This window comes from Lemur catta, chromosome 4, assembly GCF_020740605.2.
Source record: "Lemur catta isolate mLemCat1 chromosome 4, mLemCat1.pri, whole genome shotgun sequence".
Lineage (NCBI taxonomy): Eukaryota > Metazoa > Chordata > Mammalia > Primates > Lemuridae > Lemur > Lemur catta.
Window position 1 is genome coordinate 75,166,234 of NC_059131.1, and position 27,896 is coordinate 75,194,129.

At 39.9% G+C, this 27,896-nt stretch overlaps 1 protein-coding gene across 46 annotated transcripts in view; it reads left to right on the top strand.

Annotated features, from left to right (window-relative positions):
* The window catches only part of MAP4K4 (mitogen-activated protein kinase kinase kinase kinase 4), a 176,490-nt gene that overhangs the window by 53,999 nt on the left and 94,595 nt on the right, over window positions 1-27,896 (top strand). The gene's annotated exons all lie outside the window — the stretch shown is intronic.

Below are 27,896 nucleotides of genomic sequence, written 5' to 3' on the forward strand. Positions count from 1 at the left end.
CAGTGGATGTCTGAAACCAAGGATAGTACTGAACACTGTATATACTATGTTTTTTCCTATACATACATATGATAAGGTTTAATTTGTAAAGAAGATACAGTAAGAGATTAACAGTAACTACTAATAAAATAGAACAATAATAACAGTATACTGTAGTAAATGTTATATGAATGTGGGGTGGGTATCTCTGTCTCAGAATATCTTACTGTATGTAATATTTTTGGAGCATAGTTGACCGCGAGTAACTAAAACCATGGAAAGCAAAACTTTGGAAAAGGGTGGCCTGCTATAGTCTCTCAAGGTAATGAACACAGTCAAGGAACTCTCTATTCTTGGAAGATGACAAATCAAAGGTATCTGTGTGTCAAAGTTGTGGTTACAATAGCTGTTTTACATCTTTTATTTGAATAGGGGTGCTATGAAGGGATTTAAGAACACATTCATTGTCAGTGTTGTCTTACTCTGCATTTATATATGGCTCAGATCAGGTCTGTGACCAAGGGTAATAAAGTATGGTTGACTCTTGAACAAATGGGTTTGAATTGTGAAGAATTGAAAATGCTGTGTATATAGAGGGCTGACTTTCTGTATACTCGAGTTTCGCAGAGCTGACTGCAGGACTTGAGTATGCATGGATTTGGGTGTCCTCTGGGGTCCCGGAGCCAATTCCCTGAGTATATTAATAGATGACTATATATTAATACTAAAATTCTCCCGGGTTTTAGGCTTTCCAGCCATTCTCCTTTGATAACCATTACCCTGACTAATCCCATAGCTTTCCTTTAGATGCTGTCGTCTTAGGAGGAAGCATAGAGTCTGAAGAAAGGAAATAAAACATTTAAGAAATTTGGCAGAGGTCAGTAATATAGGCATTAGAAATAATCACACTCACACCTCAGGCAGCATAGTTACTCTCTTGGAATTAAAAAGAAATTGATCTCTCATGGGTGTTTGACACTATAAAGAAGGATTGCCATTTGATTATAGGGTTCTTGTTTTAGTTTTCAGCAGACTGTAAAGGCCCCTTAAATTAGGCCATGCTTGTTTCTATGTGAACAAAGTTTGCTTCCTTTGGTTTCCTTGGGCATTTTTCTCCTAGAAAGAGCTCTTATCTATTTTCCTTTTCTTTAAGGAATCTTGCATGACAGCATCTCCTTGGCATTTCCTCTGAGTTTGCTGTCCTGAATTTCCCAACCAAGAGGAAGGGTTTTGTTTGTGAATGGGGAGCTGTAACATAAGTGAAAATTAACTGAGCTTTTTCTTTAATTCCTTTTGAAAAAAGATTTAGACTATATTTTACTTAAGTCTTTAAAATATTTTCATGTTCTCATACTATTTAGGTTCTTCAGCTGGCTCCCAGACACACTGAGACTTCTGTATATGAACTAGTTAAGATATTCTTCTACTTAAAGTGGTGGAGAGGCAGGGGTAAAATGCTATCTGTCAGAGTAATATAAAAAAAAATTCTTTAAGCTCAAAATGGAGTGTTTTAACATGTTGGCAGTTAGATAAAAAAGACTAGATTGAATTCAAAGAGCCAACTTTCTAAATTTAGAATTGTAAGTCCTCTGAGAACAAAATGTTTGGGCTATAATAACTAGAGTTTTAAAGTGAAGCATTTGTGATTTATGAACTTGCTATAGAAGTTAAAGGTACCGTTGTAGTAATTTCTTTTTTCTTTTTTTTTTTTAAAGAAAATAAGTTCAAATAACTTTAACTTTTTCTACCAGAATCATGGAATCGAAGTTTAGATTTCAGAGGAGTATTCTATGGAAGGAAAAATATCTGACCTTATTGTGAATGCTATTGTAAATTCTATTTAAAAATCCAACACTGGAGGTAAAAATACTTGTTTTCATAGTGATAATATAATTTTGATGGAGTAAAGCATTATAATACTAATTGGGGTTTTTTTTCTGCTGGGTTTTGTTATAAATGAAGTACTTTGAATTTAAGATTATATAAATTAACTTTTTGAGGTTTGCTGTTAATAGATATACATTTTTTCTTAAGTTTTTTTTCTTTTATGATTGTGTAGGTTGTGTAAACAGTGATGTAGACCTTTCCCAGTGAGTTGTGTGAGATTTTGCTTGGGCCCAGTTGTCTAGCACACATCAGTAGTGTGTTTTGTGTGTCTAGCATCACACTAGGTTCAGGGGATATAGAAAGGAGTGATCCCTTGCCTCCTTCAGGATTCTCTCACTTTGTAGGATTATAGTGAGAATGGGAACTCTGAGTAGAAAGCAACACTTTAATTTCTGTCCAGCCACATCTGCCACCCTCACTTAAGTTACATGCAGCCCTGGCACCAAGTCAGGGCACACATGGTTGGAGCACAGTGGGTTAGGCTGTGTGATTGGGTAGAAGTGGGTGGAGTCTTAGGTCAGCACCTCACTAGGTCTGTAAGTTGGGGCAACTTATTTAACCCCTCTTGGTCTGTTTCCTTGTCTGAAAAAGTAGAGCCAGGAGTCTGCCATGCAGGGTTGTTTTCAGGATTAGAAAGTATATGGATGGAAAGTAAATTGATGTTTAGTTAGGCATTCAGTAAATGGTGTTGCTGTGATCCTGCTTGTGACCTTTGGCATCCGGAATTGTGTATCCCACATTTAGAGGTGCCTCATTTTAAATGTCTGGAAGAAATCCTCACTAAGAGAATATGGAATCTGGCAAATTGCCATGTCTCAGTAACATGCTTAATCTCTCTCTTCCCTGGACAAATCCATGCCTGGCACAGGTAGCACAGTTGGTTGTGTCCCTGCCCCCTTTCCCTCCCTCTAGGTAGTGAAGATTTTCCCTTGCAGTGACTTGAATTCCTGCGATTTAGAATGCCAGAGGAGTTTTCAAAGGAGACTCTTCTGAATAGAATCTCTGTCCGGCCCAGGCCCTCATACTCCCATTCAACCCTGAGTACAGAAGTACTTTTGATACCATCTGCTGAGTTGTCAGCTCTTGTGGAGGTAAAACAGCTAAAGTGGCACAGGGGAAGATTATTAAGGGCATGACCATCTAAATGGGATCTCTTTAACAAAAGTCTGGCAATAAATGGAATTTCCCCATTCTAAATTGCTGTGAAGAACCCCCCAAGCATGTGTTGCACAAAGCTGCACTGTTGTCTTACTGGGGCTAGCAGAGGGCCGTGAGGCTCTCTCTGACTTGATAAAATCCCTCCTCCTGGCTTTTCAGTGCTTGGCCCTCCCCGTGTGGGTGTAATTGGAACTGGGAGAGGAAAGGATTATGGAAAGCAATAGTCCATTTTCTGCTAGTTTCCAGCAGCTGTTTTGGGCTGGTGGTGGCTGGGGTGTTGTATGTGTGGTTGTGAATTTGAGTGGCCGCCATTTGTGGAAAGGTGACATCTGATCATCAACTGATTGGTAGCTAGATGTGAGGAATGTGAGGCCAGGGGAGCATAGCAGCAAAGAGCCGTGACTCTGCTGCTGCAGATGCAGATGCAGTGGCGTAGCTCTGCTCTCTGCTTCCTGGCCCCTGCTCTGACCTGGGGTGAGTCACCTGGGTAGGACAGAAAGTTTTATGATTACCACAGAGCTCCAGGAAAGAATCCTGTGTATTGAGCGCCTATTCTTACCTGCCACTCCAGCCAGTAGATAAAGGGTCTGTTCTCAGGTCTGCTGTCGAGTTGAATGGGAGTTAGTCCATGGTAGAACCCCTTTGGAAAGGGTAAGGCACAATCCAGTTGTTAGTATTACCACTTTGCAAGTCATAACTAGGTCAGATGACTTTGAATGCTGTATATGTTTCATTTTCTTTTGAGCGTTATCTTGATTGTGATTTTCTGGGGTTTTGGTGGGCAAGTTGGTGGGTTTATAAAATAAGTTAATTTTAAGTTAATTTCTTTTTGATTAGAGAATAACCACATTAGGAGAATGTGCAAAAATATGCACAAGTCCTCCTTTGCATCTTCTAGCAAAAGAAGGGTGAGTAAAGTAATGATTTACAGAAGATTTTTTAAATCTGTCAAAAGTTCTGGCGAAGAAGGCCTTGGTATTCATGGACTTTAGCTCCATAGCAGCTCACTGAGATGAATTGACTTGAAGAATGTCTTGTCAAAGTTTCTGTAAGACGCAAAGGAGAGGAATTAATAGAATTCTGATGTGAATGTTTCTGTAAAAAGGGTTATTTTCTAATAAAAAAAAGTGCAGGGATTTTCTCCAAGTGCGTTTAAAACACAATCTGACTTAAAGAAAAAGAAGTGAGTTCCTAGCACAAGGCTGTTGCTGGAGAGGGGGCTGGAGAGGACCCCTGGAGGACAGGCTGCACACAGTGCAGGCTCAAAGTACAATTTTGCCCCAGCAAACAGGAATCTGTTATGGCAGTGCTGTCATATCTTTTGTTCTTTTTCAGGTGGGGTTGTAGTGACACAACTTTACATATGTGGGAAGTCTGTGTGGGTTTGGTGTTCCTTAAGCAGAGTTTGTTTAACATAAATATTGTTTACTCAAATAAAGGAACACTGAGTTTTAAAAACTATATATTGTACACGTATATATGTAATATGCATACAAGTATACCTCCTATATATACAGTAGGAGTGTTGTGGATATATAACATTGCACTTTAGATATAAAGATGTTTCTGAAAAATTGTACCCAAATTGAACCTTGCTGTTAAATCTATAACTGATTTTCTTAGAAAGGCCATTATACTGAGTGTTAAGTGACTTGGGATTTAACCTTAGTTTTGACTCTCTGTTTCTGGCTGAATCTTTGCCTTTGAGCTCAAATTCCCATTGGTAAAATGAGAATGAAAACATTCTCATCCTGCGTACCTCTCTGGGGTTGTTACGATGATCCATTGTGTGAATATATGTGGAAAGACATGTCTGGAAACTATGTAATGACTTAGAAGACAATATGCCATATGTATTGCATCTTTAAACATATTTTAATGGTACCCAAGGAATTAGTTGTAGGGATAGTTTTACAGTATTATTAATCACCTAGTGATTGTGTCTGCTTTAAAGCTCTTAGATTTTTCTAAAGCAGACTGTACCTGAATTACTGCAAGCTCCTCACTTTCTGGTCACATTTGCTACTCATAACTTAAGCTAATACAACCAAAACCCTGACCTCTTCCATATTTTGGCTTATCTACTTTTCTTATTTTTATTAATATTACCCATTTCTTTCTCCTGTATTCACTCTTATTTATAAACTTATCCCTAGGAATCCTAAATACTTTTAAATGAAATAATCTCAGATTAAAATATTTATTTCTCTATTTAAATGGTCAAGTTGAGGATTAGTTGGACAAACTGACATTATGTAATCCCTTGCAGTTTTGTAGAAGTATACACCATTATCCATGGAATGTTCCAAAAAATGTTAATCAAAATCTAAGCAAGGTAAACTCAGGTATAGAGGAGCAAATTAATAGCACAAGGGAATAATCAGGTAAATTCACAATGTGAGCCCTTCCATAAGGCAGCTGGCCTACTTTCTTCAAAAATTCAATGCCCTGGAATTAAAGGGGGACCAGGAGAGATTGTTGTAGAAACAATCTTAAAAAAATGTGTGTGTCAAGGAGTGTTGGGGACATTTGAGTGTAGGCTGGGTATTGGGTAATATGGGGATTGTTGTTTTCTTAGCTGAGGTAATGGCATGTGTTAATGGCAAGTGGATACTCTCACCTGTTTTTAGAAATGAGGTATCTTGATCTCTGTACCTTATTTTTGAAATGGTTCAGTGATATTTGTTATACATAGGACCATTCCTTTTATTTTCCTGTATGTTTAGAAATTTCACAACTAAGAGTAGAGGAAATAGTATTTCCATTTCTGATACAGTTACTCTGTGAGGTATACTTTAATATGTAGACCCAGATGAATTCCTCTGAAGGTATTTCTTTGCCATACTGACCTTTTGCCTCTTTTCAGTTTACTTGTTTAATCTTCAATAAAAACAGTTATACACCCTACTCCAAGGCATGGGGGCATGGGAAGTACTAGCGAGCACCCTTGTCAGCCCAGCCCCTGCCTCTGGCCCTCTCCCGGACCCACTTTTGCCTTCACTAAGGTTAATGGATTCTTCTTATTCTCAACTGCTTCTGGAAAAACTTTCTCCCTTGCCTGATACATTGAAATAATATCAGCCCGCAGTCTCTATGCTACCCAAATCTGTTTCTGTAACCAATTATGGAGAAATGAACTTACTGGACTGGGCTTTCCTCCTCTTTTGAATGGTTGGGGGCTGGACAGGAGGGAAGCAAGTGTTGATCATGCAGGCTTAGTGAGAAGGATATCACTGCTTTAGAAGTTAGATCAGTCAGGTAAGGTGATTGGATTTTTGCTTTGTGATGAGCATTATCATAAATGTCTTAAAGGTGGTCTGTGTGAGGACTCAGCAGACCTAGGGCAGCACTGGCTTACAGTCTTTGGGGTATGTTCCAAGTCTCTTTAAACTTCCTTCATGGCAGTATAAATACAGTACACATGCAATTTGAATTGATTGGATAGTTTTGAAGGAAATAAAACTTAAGCCTCCAATTTGAAGCTGTATTCAGATTTAGAGCCTTTTGTCTAAGAATTGAGAGTTTTTTAAAAATTCTTTTTCAAAGTTTTCTTTAAAAAAATTTAAACATTGGATGTTTTTTCCTAGCTTGTTTCCAGCTTTGGCATCTCTAAGCTCATTTCTCTTTATGTTTCCTGTGCTAGGAAATAATTCTTTCAAACTTTGGTTGCATAGGTTGAGGCAACTTCTTTCCACCGGAGGGATTTGTTGACAATAAAAAGGGGATATCCAATGGGACAATGGGCAGGTGGCCCAGTCTGGTGAGAAAAAGCCACAGTGACATATTTGGGATACTCCTTCAGGAAGACTAAACCAAGAACCATACATATTTCCAAAGTTGGGTGGAGAGGCCCTATAACTTAACCTATTTTTTATTAGAATTTTTTATTAGTTCTCTATTGTAAAGAGTTTGTCTGTTCTCCCTTAAGTATCGTTTTTTCCAAAGCTCTTTAGTTGGGAATTCAGTTTCAGAGGGAGCCTTTGAACATGAAGTCTCTCCCTGTGGCAGCTTGCTTTGGTGTGTCTTTGGTTTTTGGTTGCACTGTGATCTGTTTATCTCCAAAATGGCCTTGTCTTTTAACTGTCACACCTCAGGAAATTGCACCAGTGCTAATCATTTGGTGTGAACCAGTGTCTCCCTTTTGGAGATGGATCTGCCTCTGTGTTTTATTCAACGCAGGGTCCTTAGCAGGCACAGTTCTCACACTGTGGCTCCAGACTGGTCTTGTCCTGGTCAGAGATACTCTCCTCTAACTGCCAACAAAGTGGGGAATATGCACGTTGTCTTAGCCTGTAATTAGGCAGGAAATTTGCTTTAATAATTGCTGTAACAGATTGGCTTGCTAATAATTGGGTTAGAATGAGCTATAATATTCTGTTGCTTATACTCAGACATATTTTTTTTCCCCTTCCTTTTTCTTCCTTTCCCGCAAATAAAACTGCCTTTGCATTTGGTTGCTTACTATAAATCAGTACTATTGTTCCAATAAAAGATTGGGTTTCCGACTATTTCGGAGTAGATAATCAAAACACAGATTTTCTTTTTTTCTTCACTGTTACTTATTTGTATATTTCCTCTTTATATGTGGCTTATTACTGTACTTAAGCTGCCTTTCTAAGTATATGGTTATCTTGCATCATAATCATAGTATTATTTTAATATCATAATCAGTTGGCACTAAAGTGACTTTAAATTTGCATTTCTGCATCCATTTAGGGGATATGCTTTGTCCCTTTCGGTAAGATTTTGGTCTGTTTCTTCGATAATTGACTCCAGTGGACTTGGGAAATAACTGAGCATCACAATGTTTAATATATACTGCTTTTCTTTTAATAGGAGTAACTGCTTGTACCCAAGAATACCGTGTTTGATTAGAAAAGACAAATTTAACCTCTCAAGGAACAAAAGAGTCCTTTGGCCAGTTCTAAAGTGCCACAGTGATATCTTCAGTGTTTAGGTTTTGGCTTAGGTATTGTCTGCTTTTGGTTATAGTCCTGACATTTTAATTTTGCATGCTTTCTCTTAATGTTAACCATAACATCTACTTTTTTCCTGTGCAGACTTTGAGGTAGTACAGTCACATCTCTCTCACCCCTGCTCCTCAATGATAGTATATGTATGTGTGTTTTTTCCCTCTTAGTGGAGTGAGCACTAGATGGAGGTGGAGCTAGGCGAGCACATAGATGTGTTCCACTAAAATGGGTGTTTCCAGCCAGCATCATCACTGGTGGCACTTCTTGGGCCATCTAAATCTAAGGGTTTTAGGAGCTACTTCTGGCCTAACTTTCAGTGTTGTTTCTTCATCATTTCAGCAGAAGGCACAAATGCCTTTTATTAGCTTTGTGGTGAAAAGATTCCAGTTCTCAGTAGGCACAGGATGTCATTGGCCATGGTTGGTATAAGCCTGTTCAAAGCCTCCTAATTTATGATGGTAATGGTATTTGGTTACATAGCTAAAAGGAGAAGAATCTGTGAGAGTCTGGGATTTAATTTATGTGCTAATTTTATGACTTTTAGATAAAAAAAGAAATTTTGCATCTTGCTTTTGCCAAAATCTTGTGCCTAGGTTTGATATACAGCTTCTTCTTGGAAATAACTACAATTTACTGAATTTTAAAGTGTTGTTAAGTGACTTGGGTTTTTTTTTTTTTTTTTTGCTGTGAAAATTAACTGCTTCATATTGTAAAGTCTCATTTGTTCTTGTGTTGTTTAAACAAAAAGGTAGAGTGAGTTTTAGCTCCTTTCAACAAATATTTACTGAGTGTCAGCTGGTTTTAGAGCTGTAAGATTGAAAATTCAGCAAGGTAAGAAGATTGCTGGCCTCCTGATGCTTATAGACACTAGGGTTCTTAAATGGAGAGACAGAAGTAGTCATGGCAGATAGAATTTTGAGAAGAAATAAGAAAAGTTAATGGGAGTGGGGTAGGGTGGGAAAATTATTCAAAATTTTTGTGGTATGTACTTACGCTTTATTCAAAATGAATTGTGTTGTCTCATATGTTTAGATGTTAAGCTATAATAAGATTGTGGTGTTGTGATACTCATCCAGAAATGTCTTGAGTCATGATTTTGAGCCATTTGTTCTATATTTAAAGGAAAATCTGGAGGGAAATAGGGATGACTCGCAACCCTAACAGCTAACTCACATCAGTAAGATAAAATTTTCTGGCTTTTACTAATTTGTTATCAGCAGAATGAAATTTCATAAATATGTACTAGGAGGATGAACTTGCTTCATTCATATCTCTTTAGTTACTGTGGGTTTATCATATTGCTTGTTCTCTTTCAACAAGAAAGTTTTGGAAACCAGATGATTAAGTGTGTACCTTCAAGGATCACCATTTAAAAAAATATGGTTTTAGGTCTGAGTTTTTAAAACATTACATTTTTGTTCATTCTAATTTTCATAGAATAAAAATAGTGTGAAATTATGGTAATGCACATAATGTGATTGAGAATAGCTCGCCTTCCACTTAGCCTCATTTCTTAAATAGAGGGTAGGTCTTCATGTCCCTAGTATTCTCCTTGCCTAATCCCCATGGATTGAATTGAGAAGCCTAACGTGGGATTTTTGGAATTGCTGCTGTTGTTTTGTATGGCAGCCAGCCACAGGACCTAGAATTATCCCAGTGGATATTTAAACTGGAAAAGACAATTGTCACCAGGTGGCACCAAATTGTGACTAGGATCCAGATGGATGTGGATTTTGCAAATAGCCCCCCACAATCCCAACTCCCCCACCCCCTGCCAAGTGTAGGCTTATGGCTCTACCTGTTTGATTCATTCAGTGACCATGGAAATTGAATATTTTGGACTCCACTTACAGCATCCTGGCAGGGGTTTACTGTTATTAAATAACTAAAATAATATATACCTTTAAAAAGTAATAAAATAATAGTTGGATATATCACCATATTAACATAAATAACAAATCTTGGTTTTATCATACTGAGCTTTCCAAGTTGTTTTTCTCTTTGTGTATTTAACATCAAGGCTCTGAGCCTGTTCCAGGGTTGGGGCCTGGTTGAAGAGGAGCCCTTTATAATACCCGGAAAGTCTTGATCTACAGTAGGGAAGAGATGCTGATACTGAAGTGGGTGAGCAGAATGCCGGAAAGAGCAAGAGCAAACCTTGCTCCTTCTGGGGTCCTGATTGTAACATGCTGGAGAGAACTTTTCTAGACCACCAGGATCTAACGTGGAATGAGAAGATGGCATTGGAACTGTGCCATTTTAGTAATTTATATTCCCCCCGCCCCTTTTTAATCACTTACACTTAGGCCCAGGTCTTTATCAGCACCTCCCCTTTTTTGTCCTTTCCCAGTTGTGAAGGCACGTTGTCCTTTCATGTTTTCCTCTGAGCCAGCCGCTCAATCTTCACTAAGATTTTTCAAAAAGGTGCTTGCTGGAAAGAAGTGGGAACATTTCCCCGCTAACGTTGTTACTAGTCCTTGACCTCCCTGGTTGAATTTCATTACTTCCACTGTATTTGTAACTGCACGGAGGCCTGTGCAAGATGGCAGGCAAGCAGTTTAGCTGGATAGTGCCTCTGGCAGTTAATGAAACCAGCTGCACCATTGCTGTTTTCTCATTTACCTGATGAGCTAAGATGCATAGTGCTCCAGGATGGACACCTCATTTAAAGAATTGGAAACTATAATGAAAAGACCCCCAATTGACCCTGTTCACTGTGGTTCTTTAAATAGAAGCAGAATCCCTACATAATTTACTAAAGTAGTAAGAGTGAAACACAATAGCTTGAATTGTAATTGATGGTCTGGAAATCTGATTGCTGGTGGTCCTGACACTGTAGTCTTTAGTGGGTGGGCAGGGTTTCTCTGTGGGCTTCTCAAGTCTCCCTCAGCATGGCAAGTCTGGGTCTCCAGCAAGCCCTGCTGTCCCTGTGCTGTGTTCTTGCTCTGCTAGTGTTCAAAAGACTTGGCACAATGTGTGTTGAAAGGACATTGCCCAAATAAACACTGTTGTCGTTGGTCTCCTTGGGCATGGCCCCTGGTGGAGAGGACTGGTGGCCTGAAGATTTGTACTTAGCATCTCAACCACCTGAAATCATTCAGAAATAAATTTCTTGTTTTTTATTTCCTGGAAGGGCAAATTATCTTCCCAGGGCTTATAGTAAGGTGTCCCCCATTTTAAATAAACCCTACATCTGAAGTTCCATTGACTCACATGAAAAAGGATATTCAGTGAAATTTCTCTAAACCTGGGTAACTTCAATGAATGCTTCAAAAAGTTCTTTGATGTAAGCACCAGCTTAGGAATACACATACGGATTGAAAAGAGGCATAGCTATAGAGATCTTTATCTCTACACAAATTGTTCTTTTTAAATTGTGAACTGTTGTGACTCCCTTTCCAAAGACCTGAATGAGATTATTTTTTGTGTCCACCCAAGAAAGAATGAAAAAGAAAAGTTGGTGCTGAGTTTTCTCAGTTTTCCACTTAGTCTTGAATAATAGTGTGCTTCATTAATTTTGAGTGCTAGATGGGAAAACTTGTGTATAAATCAAAACTCAGTAAAGTCCTTTTTGGCATTCATGTTACAGAGTGCTCCATCAGTTTGATATAGTATAAGGAATTGCATATGCAGTCATAATAACTAACATTTCTTTATCTCGCCATGTGCCAGGTGCTGTGCTAGACTTTATACGCACGGGGACCTTAGTTATCATCTTCTCCAAGATGTAGGTACATGTGAGGGAAGTGGGCTCAGGAAGTTAGCAGTGTTGCTCACCGCCTCTGGGTGTGAGCCCATGCTGCTCACCACTTTTATGTGAATTAGTCTGCTTTGATTTGTCTGGGTTGACAAGGTCGGTCTCTGCATTGGACTTTCAAAAAGTGGAGAACACCTACATGTTGGTATAGGCTAGTGCTTTGTAAATGCAGCTGACTCCAAGACCCCCTTTCTTGTGCTTCTCTGTGTTCTGATGGACCCACAGCACTTCCTCCTTGATTGTTGCACTGGGGACAGAAATTATATCTGTCCTGGCTTTGATATTTTCCCAGCTGAAGACTCTGAATCAACTTTCTTGAATGACAATGTGACAAGAATAGGAAAAGGGAGGGCAGCAAGGGGGACATTCAAAAGACAATGCCAACAAAGCAAAATCTCTAAGCGGATGTGTGTGTCTGTCTGAGGGGCCCCTCATTGAGCAAACAGGAAAAGAGACCAAAGGCTCAGAAGTGTCTTGGGTTTTGAGTTGTTAGTGCCTCTCTTCAGTTTTTTATTTTATTAAAAAATTATCAGCTGGTTGCAGTGGCTCATGCTTGTAATCCGTAGCACTTTGGGAGGCCGAGGCAGGAGGATCACTTGAGGCCAGGAGTTTGAGCCCAACCTGAACAACATAGCAAGACCTCGTCTCTACAAGATACAGAAAAGTTAGGCCAGGAGCAGTGGCTCATGCCCACAGTCTTAGCACTTTGGGAGGGTGAGGTGGGAGGATCGCTTGAGGTCAGGAGTTTGATGCCAGCCTGAGCTGGAACGAGACCCTGTCTGTACAAAAAAATAGAAAAATTAGGGGTCGGTGGCATGCACCTGTAGTCCTAGCTACTCAAGAAACTGAGGCAGGAGGATCGTTTGAGCCTAAGAGTTTGAGGTTGCAGTGAGCTATTATGATGCCACTGCATTCTAGCCTGGACAACAGAGTAAGACCCTGTCTCAAAAAGAAAAAAAAAAAAATCAGCTGGACTTGGTAGCATGCATCTGTAGTCTCAGCTACTCGGGAGGCCAAGGCAGGAGGATCCCTTGAGCCCAGGAGTTTGAGGTTGCAGTGAACTATGATCATGCCACTGCACTCCAGCCTGGGCAACAAAGTGAGACGCTATCTCGAAAAAAAAAAAAAAAAAATCGTAGAGTACAATTAACTTTAGCTTTCTTTTGATGTACAAGTCTATAGAGTTTTAGCAAATGTATAGATTTGTGTAACCATAGTTAGAATGTAGGACAGCCATCCCACTCGTGATTCCTGTTGCTCCAATTTTGAAGGAATGTCTCAGTGCTGAAGAGATTTGTGCTCCTCCTAGGGTAGGGCGCTTTGGGAAGACCTAGGAAGGACTTCTCCAGAGGCCTGGGGTTCACTTTCAGGCAGCCTTGAGGCCTCTTCATCTAGGTTTCCTTGCTTGTTTTATCATACTCACATTTTGCTTATTCTAACGAAAAACTAGGGTTTCCCCCCCCCCCTTTTTTTTTTTTTTAAGGGCTAAGTGATGGTTAGGCATTCATGGGTCTGTAGCAGTATTTCAGGACTTCTCCCATCAATCTTAACCCTTTGGGCTTCCTGCATATTGTTGTTGAGTGGCTTTGCAGGGGCCATTATTAGTATAGTTTAGAAGGATGAGTTCCTGGGGGTAAATAGCCTGTATGCATGAGGAACAACATGGGGTGTCTGGCCCTGGAGAGAAGGTATATTCTACCCCAGAGGCTGGTGAGTCAATGAATTTCTTGGGTCATGTTTGGCCTCCTGCATTTGATTGTACTTCCTGTGAAGAATTTGTATCTTACCATGTTTATTCCTGGATGGCCTGTTGAGATGGGGAATTGCTATGGTTGTTGGACTTGCTGGGAAGCCTCAGAGAAAGAGGTCATCTGAGAGGTTGTATCTCCTATCTGAGATTGCTAGTAAAGGTCTGTGTTTACAAATTACAGAATAGATTTGTCACACAAGCAGCCATTGGCCTCTTGATTAATCATTGAAAAACCATTTATTGAAGGCCTGCTGTGTGCAGGCCCTGGGCTAGTGCTGAGAGTGAGAACTTAGAATTCAATAATTAGTGATTCGACATCTGTTTTGTTTTTTTAAAAAAACCAAAAATTCTTGAAGCCCAGTGAAGGGGGGATGACCATGCTGCTCCTGTTTGCCCTAGGCAGTCCTGGTTCACACCTGCTGTCCTCGCATATTTATTATTAGTGTCCCACTCATTCTCAAGTGTCCTGTTTGGATGATAAATTAATACGGTCGCCCCAGTGAAGGAGGAAACGAGGGTGCTTTTTGCTTACTGGAAGTCAGTGTTTTTTGTTGGAGTGTTATGTGGCACCTGCTACTTGGGCTTCTCCCATGCTATAAAGGCTACGCCTGTTTGTTTTTACATGTTTGGAAGATAACCATGCAATTAATTAGCTGCAATATGATGCTTAACGTATTATAACATGGGATCCAGGGTGGTGGTGTTTTGGAGGGCTTTTAATTTTTTATTGGGAATGTGGATTTTGGTGGTGCATACGTACATTCCTCATCAGGCCATACAAGTTATTCTGAGGTATTTAGGGGTTGATTACAGATTCTCAGGCCCCACTCCTAGGGATTTTGATCCAGTAGATCTGGGTAAGGCACAGGCATATGTAATTTAAAATAAAACAAAAACACCCAGCAACAACAACAAAAATCTCTCCCAGTGATGGCTTGTCAGCCAGGGTTGAAGAACCACTGCTGTTCTCCAGTCAAGAACACTGGACCCATGCCTTGCAAGTGTGCGTGTGAGTATTCCAAGTGGGGAGGCCCGTGGGGACGGTCTGGGCAAGCCTGTAGGTTCAGCTGTGACATACCTGTTTTTCAAGAGAAACTAGAAATCTGGGTTTTTAAAATGTGCAACTTCCTAATTTTTGGAATGTTTAATTTTTTAAAAAAGACAAAAAGCAACTCCCCTCCCCCCCAAATAAAATACTATGGGAAACGGGATGCCCAATTTAGTCAGTGAACTACCAGAGAGAGGAACCCTGCTATTAGTATCTAGAGAGTGGTTTCTGGCTGTAGAACTCCTAGGAAGTGCTTTAATAAGATGCCAGGGTAATTTGAAATGGCAGAAGTGCAGCCATAACAAGATGACACACAGAGGCTATTTTTACTATGGCTCTGTTAATTGGCTTTTGTTAATATTATTCAACAATTGAATTTTGTAAACCTCATAGCCCAGTCAGTCACAGACCAAATAATAGTATGCAATGATGTGCACCATAAATTTAGGGTTTTGTTTTTAAATTAAAAAATATATTTTTTTCTTTCTGTATCGTGCTTACAGAAAAAAGGGAGACTTTGCTTTCTGTACTTGATTAGAAAATCATAGCCAGGCTCTGCCAATTTAGGACTCAGACTTTAACCTTGAGTTTGAGTTTTGCTGAAAAAGTGACTACTAAAGAAAGAGAAGATGTGTAGTCAGGCGGTGAATGGAGAAAACTTATAGCTTTTTTATGCCAGAGCCTCTGGTTTTGCTTCTCCTAGCCCTTTCTCTATAACTCAAGCTTGAGCTTTGCGCTAGGAAGTAGTCAGTGTTGGGAATGGCTGGGAGAGGGTCCCTGCTTTTGATGTGTGTTGTGTAGCACCTATTTTTGTAGCTGCACACTGCACTGGGTGGCCCTTGGGCGCCATGTCTGCTTTTAACAAGAGGGAGTGGAACGTGTTACCGTTGTTGAAGCTTGAACAGAACCACCATGTTGCCTGTAGGCAGCAGAGGTAGTGGAGCTAGTGTGGTCCACTGTCAGTGCCTGTGCAAGTTTTTCTGTGTAGATTGATTCTGGCTCACAAGGTCCTAGAGGGCGAGTGGGCAGGGCGTTGTCATTCATTGCTTCCATCTGCTCTCTGGTCAAATGACAGGGTATCAGGGAGGTCTATCTCCCTGACCACCCAGGGTAAATGGCAACCCTCTCCATCCATTCTTTCCTCTTTCCCCTGTTCCCCTGTGGGAGTTTTCCCTGTGGCTCACCCAGCAAACCCCCCCCACCCCCGCCGCCATCTTTCTTTTAACCATCACAATGTATTCACTTGATTTTGTTTGTGTCCCCCTTCAAGAGTGAGAAGAGATTTTGCCTGCTTTGTTAACTGTCGTATCCCTAGAGTCTAGACCAGTGCCTGGTAAATCAAAATGTTGCCTTTGGGGAGTCGACCTCAGAACCACACACATTTTATAGTGAGATGGCCATACTTCCAAGAAAGTAAGAGACTTGTCAAAGTCATAAATCTGCTTAGTGGCAGAGCAGTTGACTCAGATGATCAAAATTTCTTTTTACTTTTAATATAATTGGTTTATCTCAGGAAAGCAAATTTTGGTGTACTTGTGGCTGGAAGAGTTTCAGTTCACTGTTTTCTTTCTCCTTACAATTCTGAAGGGTAATTTTGGATGCTTGGGGCTGTCGGTTGAAGAGAGCAACTTCTGGAACAGCAAGTCAGGCTTTGTCTCATCAAGGGGTTGTTGAAGGGAGTAGGTGGGTTTGGGGGGAACCACAAGTGGAGTTTTGAATCACAGGAAAGAAGGGAGTGGTACTGGGTGTTTCTGCTGCCATACCAAGTAAAGTACGTTGAAAGAGCTGAATAGGCATTTCCTAGATTTGTGAGTGCTCACATTCACTTCTCCCTGATTTGTGTAGCCACCTCGATATTGGGACATCCTTTTGATCCCCAGGCAACTAAGATTGTGAAATCTTAGTTCTTTCTTCCTTGTATCATTTTCGTAGTCATTCACTTTATATTGATAGCCCAGGCTTTGCCTAGACTCTGACAATGCTTTTAGGGGTATTTTGTGGGGTAGCAGGCAGGGCTATTCCTTGGCAGGCTTTTCAAGGTGCTTTGAGTGCCCTTGGGTACTCAAGGCTGTGGAACAAGTCAGGTTGACTGAAAAGTGGAGGCAGGGTTTAAGAGAATTCAAGGGGAGAGGGCCTTCAGAAAACAGCCCACTGGAACCTTCCCTCTGCCTGAGCAGCACCCAGGGAAAGGCAGAAAAAGTTGTACAAAAGGACATACCAACCCCTGACTGTCCACAGATGCTTTTTACTCCCCAGGTTTTACATCCTGACTTCTGTCTGCAGGCTGTTGTCAGTTCCTGAGTGGGATGGGAGCTGGTTCTGGAATGCAGAACTTTGGCTTTAAATCAGTATGGCCTGTAAGGAAAAGTGCTGATTCAAATCAGTGATTATTTACCTGGAGCTTTAAAGCCCAGGCACACCTGAGTTAGGATTCCACCTTGCCTCTCTTGCTAGCTGTGTGACCGTGGGCTAGTTTTCTAATCCCATGGAGCTTCCGCTTCCTTTCTGTAAAATAGGGATGGTTTTCTTCCTTGTAAGGTTGTTGCAAGGACTTCCTATATGATTTATTAAAGTATTGTGCATTTTTTATGTGCCAGACCCAATAAATAAATACATATTTGTTAAAAATATTTGTTGAAAAAATGAAAACACAGTGAGTGGTTCTTTATCGTTTCTTCCTTTGTGTGGTGGGAGAGGAGGTTTATTATTAATAGGAAGGAGGTAGAGGGGAGGGAACTGAAAAATAAAGGAAAGCAAAAATTTTATCAAAATTTCACTTTGCGGTCTTTTAGTTTTTAGTTTTGCCTGTTCTTTTAGTTTTGTCATCTGTTTTTATAATATAGTTCCTTGTAGTAGATCATGGTTTTTAACAAAAGATGCTTTTTAGGAGGGAATTTTTTGTTTCAAATGCTGAGGCAAGAGCTCTCCCTATCTCCCTATTTTCTATGGAAATATTCCTAAGACATCAATTCATTTTTACCAAGTTAAATTTAGATGGACATAGCGTGAGTTTGCTTGAAGGTGCTCTGACTTTGAAAACTTGAGTTGATGGCATGGGTGCATGATTTCTGGCAAGGTGCATTGTCAAATGGAACCTCAAAGGAAAACTCTAAAGGAGGGTTTTCCTTTTTACCTCTTTTTTTTTTTTATTTAAAGGAAGAACAATGTAGTTATGAGCAACTAATGAAATACCTTATGAATATCACAGGCAAATTGAGTTGTTTACAGACTTTAAATACCAGAAGGAAAACAAATATTGCTCTCAGAGACCATATGCAGGGAAGGCTTATGTCCTTTAAACTGTGTTATCACCTACAGCACAGCAACAGAAGTAGTTTAGTTTCAGCAACCAGATTATACTTGTATAGAGAAATAGTTTGGAGAGACACAAAGCTGCTTACAGTTTGACTTTATATGAATAGTGTAAATATATTCAGGTTCAAAGACAGTGTTTATTTTGGAGTCAGCTTCTTGATGTGCTGAGAAAGAAGTAAGGAATAGTTTGGAAACCTTAATTGGATGTTGGGTTGCTGGTCAGTAGGAAGGGACCATGGGCGGGTCAGGAGCCCAGAATGGAATCAGAATCCTTTTCATCACTTAATCGCTTGCCTTTTGATTTGTGTCTGAAACTTTAAACTTTTTTCTGCAATTCAATGAGAAGAGTTTGGTTTGACTGCTTTAGTGATGCTTGAAGTGCTGTTTCAGTATTGAAATTACACTGTGGATATAATTCTAAAAATTTGAGCATACTATGAAGTCACAGGGAGAAACATAGAGACATTTCTTGGGGCTGAGGGCGTGGGGCCCACAGAATTCTATGTTTTGTCTTCTGGATAAATGGTTAGCCGTTATATTAAGCTTTTTATTAAAATTCACTCAATTATATTGTGTATGACGCCTTCTAGTAGTATATGGAATCATAGGACTCTTGGATTCCAGTGGTCTGTCTGTTTTAGCTTCATGGTGGCTGGTGTAGTTTAGTGCTGCAATCTCCAGCTTCTGGGCCACAGACCAGTACCCTCTGTGGCCTGTTAGGAACTGGGCCACACAGCAGGAGGTGAGCTGCAGGTTAGTGAGCCAAGCTTCATCTGTGTTTACAGCTGCTCCCATCGCTTGCATCTCCTCCTCAGGTCCACCTTCTGTCAGATAAGCCAAGGCATTAGAGTCTCATGGGAGCTCCAACCTTACTGTAAACTAGGATCTAGGTTGCAGCTCCTTATGAGAATCTAATGCCTGATGATCTGAGGTGGAGCTGAGACAGTGATGCTAGTGCTGGGGAGCGGCTGCAAATACAGATTATCATTAGCAGAGAGGTCTGACTGCACAGTAAATGCAATGCACTTGAATCATCCTGAAACCATCCCCCCCACCCCCATCCTGGTCTGTGGAAAAATTGTCTTCCATGAACCCAGTCCCTGGTGCCAAAAAGATTGGGGACCACTGCTTTAGTGTATGTCTGTTATTTCTGTGGTATAACCTGGGTTCTCCAAATGGTCAGTGAGGAGGCCCGATCCAGCAAATTACTACCCAGGAGATGTTCTCTTCCCATTGCTTAGTTATTTTTATCCAGTATTGAATTAAATTACCTTAAAGAGCATAGTATTTATTCTTAATGTATCCTGACAGAATCGTATGACTGATTTCAGATTTAGCATTACCAGATTGACTAATCACTTAGCTGTTGAATATCAAACATGTTATCTTTTAGTGGCTAAAATATAAGAAGGACTTTATGTATAAGTTTGCCTATAAGTAAAGAATTGGGAGTTTTTTATGCTCTTTTAAACTAAAATTTTTGAATTTGAAGTCAGTTGGGTTTTTTAAGTGAGTACAAGAAAGTGCAGCTGAACATGTTTAACAAATGTTAGTGATACCTGCTTGCAGAGTCTGAAATCTCCATTGTTTTAGATGCTTTGCCTACGAAGACTTGCCAGGGCCCTTTCTTTTGCTATTGATGAAAGAATCTATGTGCTCATCCTTTGTCCTTTCGTGTATTCTCTGGATCCTTTACTACTGGTGCTTTTTAATTTGTTGCTCTCTCTCATGAAACATAGTTCCGTATACTTGATGTTGTAATCCAGACTGCAGGGCTGTTGCCTCCCTTGGAAAGGACACTGGCCTTTATAATGCAGCTTCATGAGGTATCTTTAAGAAGCAGCTGTCCTTTCTTTCCATCTGGCCCAGTGCCCAGCCAAATCTCTCCTCCCCCTTTGTCTTAGTCCATTTTGTGCTGCTATAACAGAATGTCACAGAGTGGGTAATTTATAATGAATAGAGATTTACTGGCTCATGATTCTAGAGATTGAGAAGCCCAAGACTGAGGGGCTGGCATCTGGTAGTCTGGTGCAGGCCTTCTTGATGTGTCATAACATGGAAGGCATCACTTGGTGATAATGGCTTTAATCCATTCACTCCGCCCTCATGGCCTAATCACCTCTCGTAGGGTTCCACCTTCCAACACTGTTGCAATGGGAATCAAGTTTCCAACACATGAACTTTGGGGGACACAGTCAAACCATAACACTCCTTTTGAAGGAATTACTCATAAACTGTCATGGCAGGATTTCTTCCCTTGCACCCTTCATTATGTGTTTATTCAAATTGTCTCCACTTTTCTAATATAGAGGCGATTTTTTGCTACAGTGATAGCTCATCTGATTGGAACATCGCCTGTTGCCTGGCTTGTTCTCCCCACCAGTCTGTTCTAGAACACAGCTGTAAATGACTGAACAAGCATGCAGAGCTCAGATGACTGGGCCCTTTTTTTGTAGGAGTCAGAATATTACTGCCTGACATAATATTCCTGGAGGCTGTCAACTAATTGCAAGGATTGGATAGTAATTGGTGTTCATAATGATTTCCCTGAGCCATGAAGAAAAATATCTTTAATGTACTGAAGAATTCAAGGTTTAGAAAGATTTCATCCAGATTGACCCATGAAAGAAAAAAGATGTGGCGCATAATTTATCTTCTAACTCGGCTATGCAAAATGACTCATTGATTAGGGAGTAGGTGGTGCCGTTAGGTAGTCTTACCATACTGTCTGTTTTGACTGTTTCATTCTTAGTAGAAATATACACGTTCTCTGCGATTGAGGAATAATTTTCTTTAAAGAGAGTGTTGTTCCAGATAAGGTAGCTTCCACCTAAGGAAGGCATAATTCTATATTGAGTCTTTTAATTTTAAGCTGTTTAGGGAATATAGAAGTACTGTCTTATTAAATTGAAAGTCCTGAATGATGTCATAACACTGACATATTCCTGTGCTTTCTTTGTCTACTTGCTCATCCACAGCCCTGATCAGGGAAGGCAGGGAGAGGTAGATAAGCATATGTTGAGTGTAATAAGAAATAGTAGTTACAAGGATGAAAGGTACAGAAATACGAGCCCTCTCACCGCATACTTAGTTTGGGCTTTGGAGGTATGTGATGAGAGCACATGGATCAGTGGGCTCATGTTGCCTTATTCCTGCTCTGTGTAGGAAGATGTTTAGTACAAGACTGAGATGTTTCCTGAAGTGCTCTGAGCTGTCTCTCTCCCAGGTTAATTACATGGTTCCTTATCTTAGATGGCTGCCGGAGTGCTGTCTGGGTAATACGCCCTCCCGCATTGGTGACTATGGATTTTTTGCAGACACTTCCTGGGAAAAAGGACTCACAAGTGAGGCCTGTGGTTTTGGGGTTTATATTGCAGAACTAGTTAAGCTGGTCTTTGCCTTTGGAGTGGATGGATATAGAACAATAGAAAGAGTGGTCAGTGCATTGCTTCATGCTGAACTCATGCCATTCACCTAACAGTCACGTAGGTTACATGTTTGTTGGTAAAAATAAGGAAACTTGAAAAGGGAAGTAGATTGGAATTCTCAATTTGAACTAAGAATGCCATGGATGAGACATTCTGGGGAATTGCCAAAACAGGTTTGGTTTAGCTACTAGGTGTGTGTCCTAGCTCTCTGGGATTGCTTCCTTATCTGTAAAAATCACCTATTTTGTTGAGCTAGGCTTGTCTGTCCTTTGAGCACCTGAACATTTCAGGACATAAGTTATGTGTTTTTCTGAAAAATATAATTGACATTTGTTAGAGTTTACTTGTTGCAAATCTAACCTTCATCTACCAAAACTCCCAGCTAAGATGGTAAGTTGAATTTATAATTGTAACAAGTACTATGTAGCTGAAAGGGAAAAGAGAACTGGAATTTGGGCCTTTGCATACAGTCTTGAAGAAGGGATTCCTAGGCTTCAGAGTGTATAAGAAATCACTAGCACTTGTTTAAAAAATCATAGATTCCTATACCCCACTTACATAGTTCTCATGTTGTATCTGGGATAGAGCCTGGAAGTTAGCATGTCAGCGCATCACTGGTGAAAAGTGAGTGATTTTTGTTACCGAACGTGACCTGCTTAATAGAAAAACTTAATGCCTCTACCCCAATAAAACTCTTAAATCCAAAATATTAACCCCCCCCCCAAATCATCAAAACACCACTAAAAAGTAAAGGAACAAATACCAAGAAACAAAGCTTCCCAGTTGGATAGGAATGAGAAACAGCCAGGTCTTTCCCCCTCTGTGTCACACCACCTTGGAATCCCTTCTTCCAACTTAGTGACAGAGACTGGCATCTTCCTGGTGCATTGTCTGACAAGCCCGTCTCATTGTATGTCTGCAGAGAGATGATGTGGTTTTGTGACACGGCTTCTAGTCCTCAGTAAATGGTTGCATTCTCCCTTTTTCTCCTGCCTGTTGCTACCTGCATGCCTGTTTCCTTCTGGGATTTGGAAAGGATTATTTGCAGCTCACATCTTGAGGGATCCATGTCCTATCCTTTGATGATCTTCAAGGCCTTCTAGGCAATTCTTGAAGGCTCAGTTGCAGCCTCCATGGGCATCCACACCACTAGCCCTGTAGTAATATCTCCCTTAACAACTCCTTTTGCACATCCCTCAGAGCAGAGTAATTGGTTTCACACTGTCCTGTTTCCCAAGTGCTTTTACTACAGAGTATAGTGTTTCTCTGTAATGCCCTCCTTTTGTGTGTGTATGTATGTGAGTATGTTTAAACACCTCTCTAAATTATAAGCTTCCTGCAGATAGGTGCTGTGTCTTCAGCAGTGTAGGCATATCTTGGGCCCTGATTAAAAGTAGTCAGTCTTTAGCTCACTGAGATTTACATTAATAGGCTTTGCTATTCAGCACATGTAAAGCCAATTTCAGGCAATTAATCTTTGAAGTTTTTGTTTCAGATTAAAGTCAACAGAAAGAAAACCATTTTGATTTCCAGTATTTATTAAAAAAATTTTATGATGAGATAAAGGCAGGAGCAAACAGAAGCCCATTTTCAGTTTCAGAAAGCCTGTGTAGCTGAGTGGCTTGTGAATGTGCTCATACGTGCATGCCTTCATGCTCCCCAAGGAATTTCTGCAGGATGTCCTTTCCTTTGTCATAGGAGGGAAAGGCCAGGGGTTGAAAATAAGTTTTTATGATTGGTTAGTGTATTGCCATGTATGATTATAATCAGTTAAAATATTTATGTTGTAGAATAGTATACTTGACAGTTCCTATGTAAGTTGGTTAAATAGGATATTTGTGATCATTTCTGTTTTAAAGTCCATAACCTGGTATAGGGAACAAGTCTGGTTGTGAGTCATGAGCTGGTTAACCTAACTGTCTCTAAGCTTTAGTTTCTCCATCTGTAAAATGAGGATAATGATACTTAGGTTGGGTAGTGTGGGGAATGAATGATAATGCATATAAAATGCTTGTTCACTAAATGTCCCAAGAGTGGGGCCAACATGGTGCCTGGGTCCTGTTCTTACAGCCCCATCTCCAGGACTGTAGTGTTGTCTAGGTGTCACAGGGGCATGCTTGCTGGAGTTCAGGCTAAGTGTGCACCCCTCCAGGATGTTGAGGGAAGAGGACATTGTTATTCCTAGGTTGTGTATTTACTTACCTTAGATATTGTCATAAACTTGATAGAATTTTCCTCTCTACTATTCTACCCACTCTCTTTCAGGCCGAATGAGTACAAAAGTTTTATGATTCTGTGAAAAAAGAGGAGATTTAAGGAGAAAGCACTATGAACAGAAAAAAGTGCTGTTGAGTTGCAGTGCACTTCTGTATTAAGGTGTGAGGGAAGGTTGGGGGATGAGTAGTAAAACTTTTTAATAGAGTAGATGGTATCGGTCCATTCCTTTATGATTAGAACCCTAAGTTCAGGGCTCTGTCTTTCATTTTTGGGATTTATTTGTACCTCTCCAAAGTTTCCCCTTAATGTGAATGAGACCACCAGAATTTGCCTCTCAATGAGAAGACTTAATCATCAAATGTACTTTAGTGGAGTTATTGAGATTTAGGTAAAAATTATGAGTTAGTTACCTAGTACCTGGTGATAGTTGAAAATTTAAGAAGATAGGAACATTGCTTGTCATTTTCTCTTGGGATTTAAAAGCTTCCCTTGAATGCTATCCCTTCTGTATTTAGGCTCCTCTCTGGACCAGAGACAGACTTCATTAGAGGCAGACAGACTGGCTGCCACAGTGCCCTGCATTTAAAAATCATGTGGCATGATTTTTCTTGGAAAGTGCTATAAATGTATTGCATATTTGCAAGTGCAGGGTGGAACATGAAAGTTGGAAATTAGGCCATTTTCTTTATCGTGGACTTCTGCCAAGAATAGTTTGAGTTTGCTTCTTAAAAAAAAAAAAAAAACATGGAATTTTCTAAATTTAAAGACTATAAAGGAACCCAAAGCTACAAAAGTTGCTCTACCAAAGGGGATGATTCTGGTTAGTGTGAGCCAATCAGACTTTGCATGAAATGATGTCAGTTGGAGTAAAAATTTTAATTATAAATCTTACTATGGCTGCTAACCCATTGAAAGCATACAGGGGAAATAATTGAAGCTGTTTCTTTAAAAACAAAACATTTTGATAGCAGGAATTTGACAGTTTGATAGAAACAGAGTCCCTCTCTTGCATTTTATATCATGGTGGAAAGGGGATCCTGTTGCCCTTGTACCATGGGCAGATAATAATAGAGTTTAAAGTTTCTCAACTGTAGAATATGTTAATGACCTGCACTGGTTGCTCTCATAGGGTCTTTCAGGATCTATTGAGAAAATAGATGTGAATAGTATTTGGGAACTTTTCGTCATCAATTGTCTTATAAATGCATTAATGTTTACATGGTGCCATGTAAATAAAGTAAGCCATGAACCTTTAATCTCTGCCATCTGGCATTTTATAACCATGACACCATGTCCAAGAAATGTAGACAATAGGACAAGAGAGTAAAGTTCATAGATGGATGTTAGATAGGTATATTTAATGCTGACCAAGTCATTTACTGGTGTACTTTAAGAATGGATGATACAAGGGAAAGAAAGACCTTGTTAATATTAAGTTCAAAATCTCTCCATGCGAAAGTTAGATGTTTCAGTGATCCAGCATCAGGTGGGTCCAGAGTGATCCAGAGTCAGGTGAAGGAGTGTGGTCATATTGTTCATCTGCAGTAAGCAGGCTGCACAAGACATTACAGAGGTCAAAACTGGATGATATAATAGATGTATAACCTCATAGAAACATCAGTGAGTAGTGCCTTTTTCCGTATCCTTAATTTCCTAGCACAGTGCAGTCCATTTATAATTATGTGCATTTTCATTTTCTCTCTGAATACTCCATAGTACTCATAAAGGAGTGCTGTATGCTATAGCTAAAGGAATGCCATGAGAAAGGTGGTGAGGCCCTCCCTCATGAGTGGGGGCTCAGCTTTTGCAGACTTAAGCTTGTAGCCCACCCTGAGAGGAGAGTCAGTATGTTTCTCCCTTGGGTAGTGTTGAGTAACAGAGACAAATTTTTGTCTTTTTAAAAAACTCTTGGTGTAGCCTCCTTAGCACAATTACGTGTATATTAACATTGAGTCTCAGCTTCAGTTTTTCTCCTGAGGCTATTTTTATTGGCCATTTTGTTCATTTATACAAAGGTGGCCCATCTCAGCAGATAGATTATACTTCCATTAGTTTAAAATTTAGAGCTTTGCTTTTTTTTTTTTTAAAGTAAAGAAGTACATTATTTTATCACTGCACTCCCTCCTCTCATATTGGCCAGGCCTTTCAAAAATTAGCAATGGGCCTGAATTGACTAGGTTTGAGGTAGTCACAATCTAAATTAGGGAGAGAGGGACAGGGAATCAGCATGGGCCTGTGGTGGGCTGAGCTGAGCACCCACTGTATGCCAGGTACAATAGCCATAGTCTTATGTACTCTTTGTATTTTATCTACAGTCTGCCTTACCTGAAACAGGTGCAAGGAACCTGGACACATTGGGCCCTAGAGCAGTCTTAGGAAGCTCCCAGAAGTTAAGCAACTTTTCCAAGGAAATATAGTGATGGGATGTAGAGGGGGGAGGAGAGTCCAAGGTTGCCTGGATCACAGATTCATTTTTTCTAGTACATTGTCTTGTTTCTTAGAAACAAGGGAGGTAGAATTCTTATACGCATTCCTGATTTAAATTTAATTTAAAATGGACCTAACTTGGAGACCTAATATATGTTAATGAAGACTAATGCCTTTGCATGGTCTGGCCTCTGTCACAAAAATCATTGATTAGTTGTTAGGTCCTGATTCTGTATTGCCTTTGTAAGGGAAACTCATGTTCTATATAAAGCAAATGCTGAGTGAATTTACACATCTCAGCTTTTATGCCACTGTCAAACTGCTAAGTCTTGAGAACACACACTTGCGGTCTTGAGTTCAGGCCTAGAGGGAAGCACAGATCTTTTTCTGGTTGCTCCGTATGGCTTTATTTATGTTAAAGTTTGTTTAGAGGAAAAAAAAAAAGAAAAAAGTATGGTACTACCATGTGAACATCTGGAGAGGCTTTTTCACTGACTGATGGATTTTCTTGATGTGTAGGGATCTTAGGTGTTACCATATTAGATACTCAGAAGGCTTCCTCTCCCCCACACCCTACCCAACACGTTCCCAACACACATAATAAATACTTACCCTCTTGAAAAGGGGAAAAGCCAGGACAAACTTTTGTGCCATTTTCTCCCATCACTTCGTTTCTGTCAGCAAGAAATAGGCTTTAGTAATTTAGAAATAAACCCACTGCAGGGAGAGTAACAGGTTTGAAGCCTGATTAGGTGCTTAGGAATGATATCAAGTGTGTCTTGCCTGAAGAGTAGCAGAGGATTATTTAATACTATGTCCTCTAAGTTCTACTTTTGGTTCTTAGATTCAAGAAAAGCATAATTTGGTTTCATGATTGTGCTGACAGTCACAGGAGCTGCCTGATACTATCATCGATTTAGGGAAATAAGGTTCCAAGGTTGTGCTTGACACTGACCATATGCCACAAACTGTTCTTTGCATCTCAGTGTTTGTACACAACAATCCAATGAAGTGGGCACCAGTATTACCTCACTGTTACTGACAGGAGCCTGACGACACCAAGCTGCGACCTAGGTCACAGTTACTGAGTGTAATAGTTACGATACAGTGTCATTTTCATGGAGTTGCTTTGTCCAGGTTGTAAGCTGAGTTCCTGCACAAACATTCTTCCTCAGGTTTGAAGTTTTAAAGTTCACAACTCTTTAAATCATGAGGCTCTAAGAGAAACAGCCTCTTGGAAAATATAGGAATGTTCTTTCTATTTCACATCTGTTGCAGAAGGACAGTTTCCCAAAAATCTTTACGAAGACCATGCTTAGGATGCTCAGGATATCTCGGTGCTCTCTATTACTGGCTTGAGAAATGACCAGCAAAGAGCAGAGAGGAACAAGACTGACTATAATTAAACCTGGCACTCCTCATCTGGGTGAAAGGAGAATGTTATTAAGTGTGTCTGAAATACCTAATGATATAAATGGGTTACAAAGTTTTAGATTCTTGGTCAAGAATTATAATATAGCTATAAGAAAGCTATCTCCTTCTTCTCCCAATCTCTTTATACACTTCTTTTGTTCTGGGTGATTGTTCTCCAACCTCCCTACCATAGGACTGCAAGAAAGCTTCAAAGAAGATACTCAGGGTAATGCTTATGAAATCCAGTAATGGGTATTGGGAGTACACTAGGGAAAAATTACTGTTACTCATTCTTGACAGTAAAATATCTAGAGGGATTTTTTTGGGTCATTTTTTTCATGGGAAATGTTAAGGAAAGGATGGTAAACCTGATATGTGGAAGAAAACTTTAAGTTGCTTAGAGATAATGATATGTAAATTAAACCTGTGAAAGAAAGAAGGAATTGATGCTTTATCAAAACTCATTTGTTCCACTCATTGTCTTGTTTATTAAGTGTGGTTCATTGATATTACAAGCTGTATTATTCTGTTGGAGAGCCCAGGA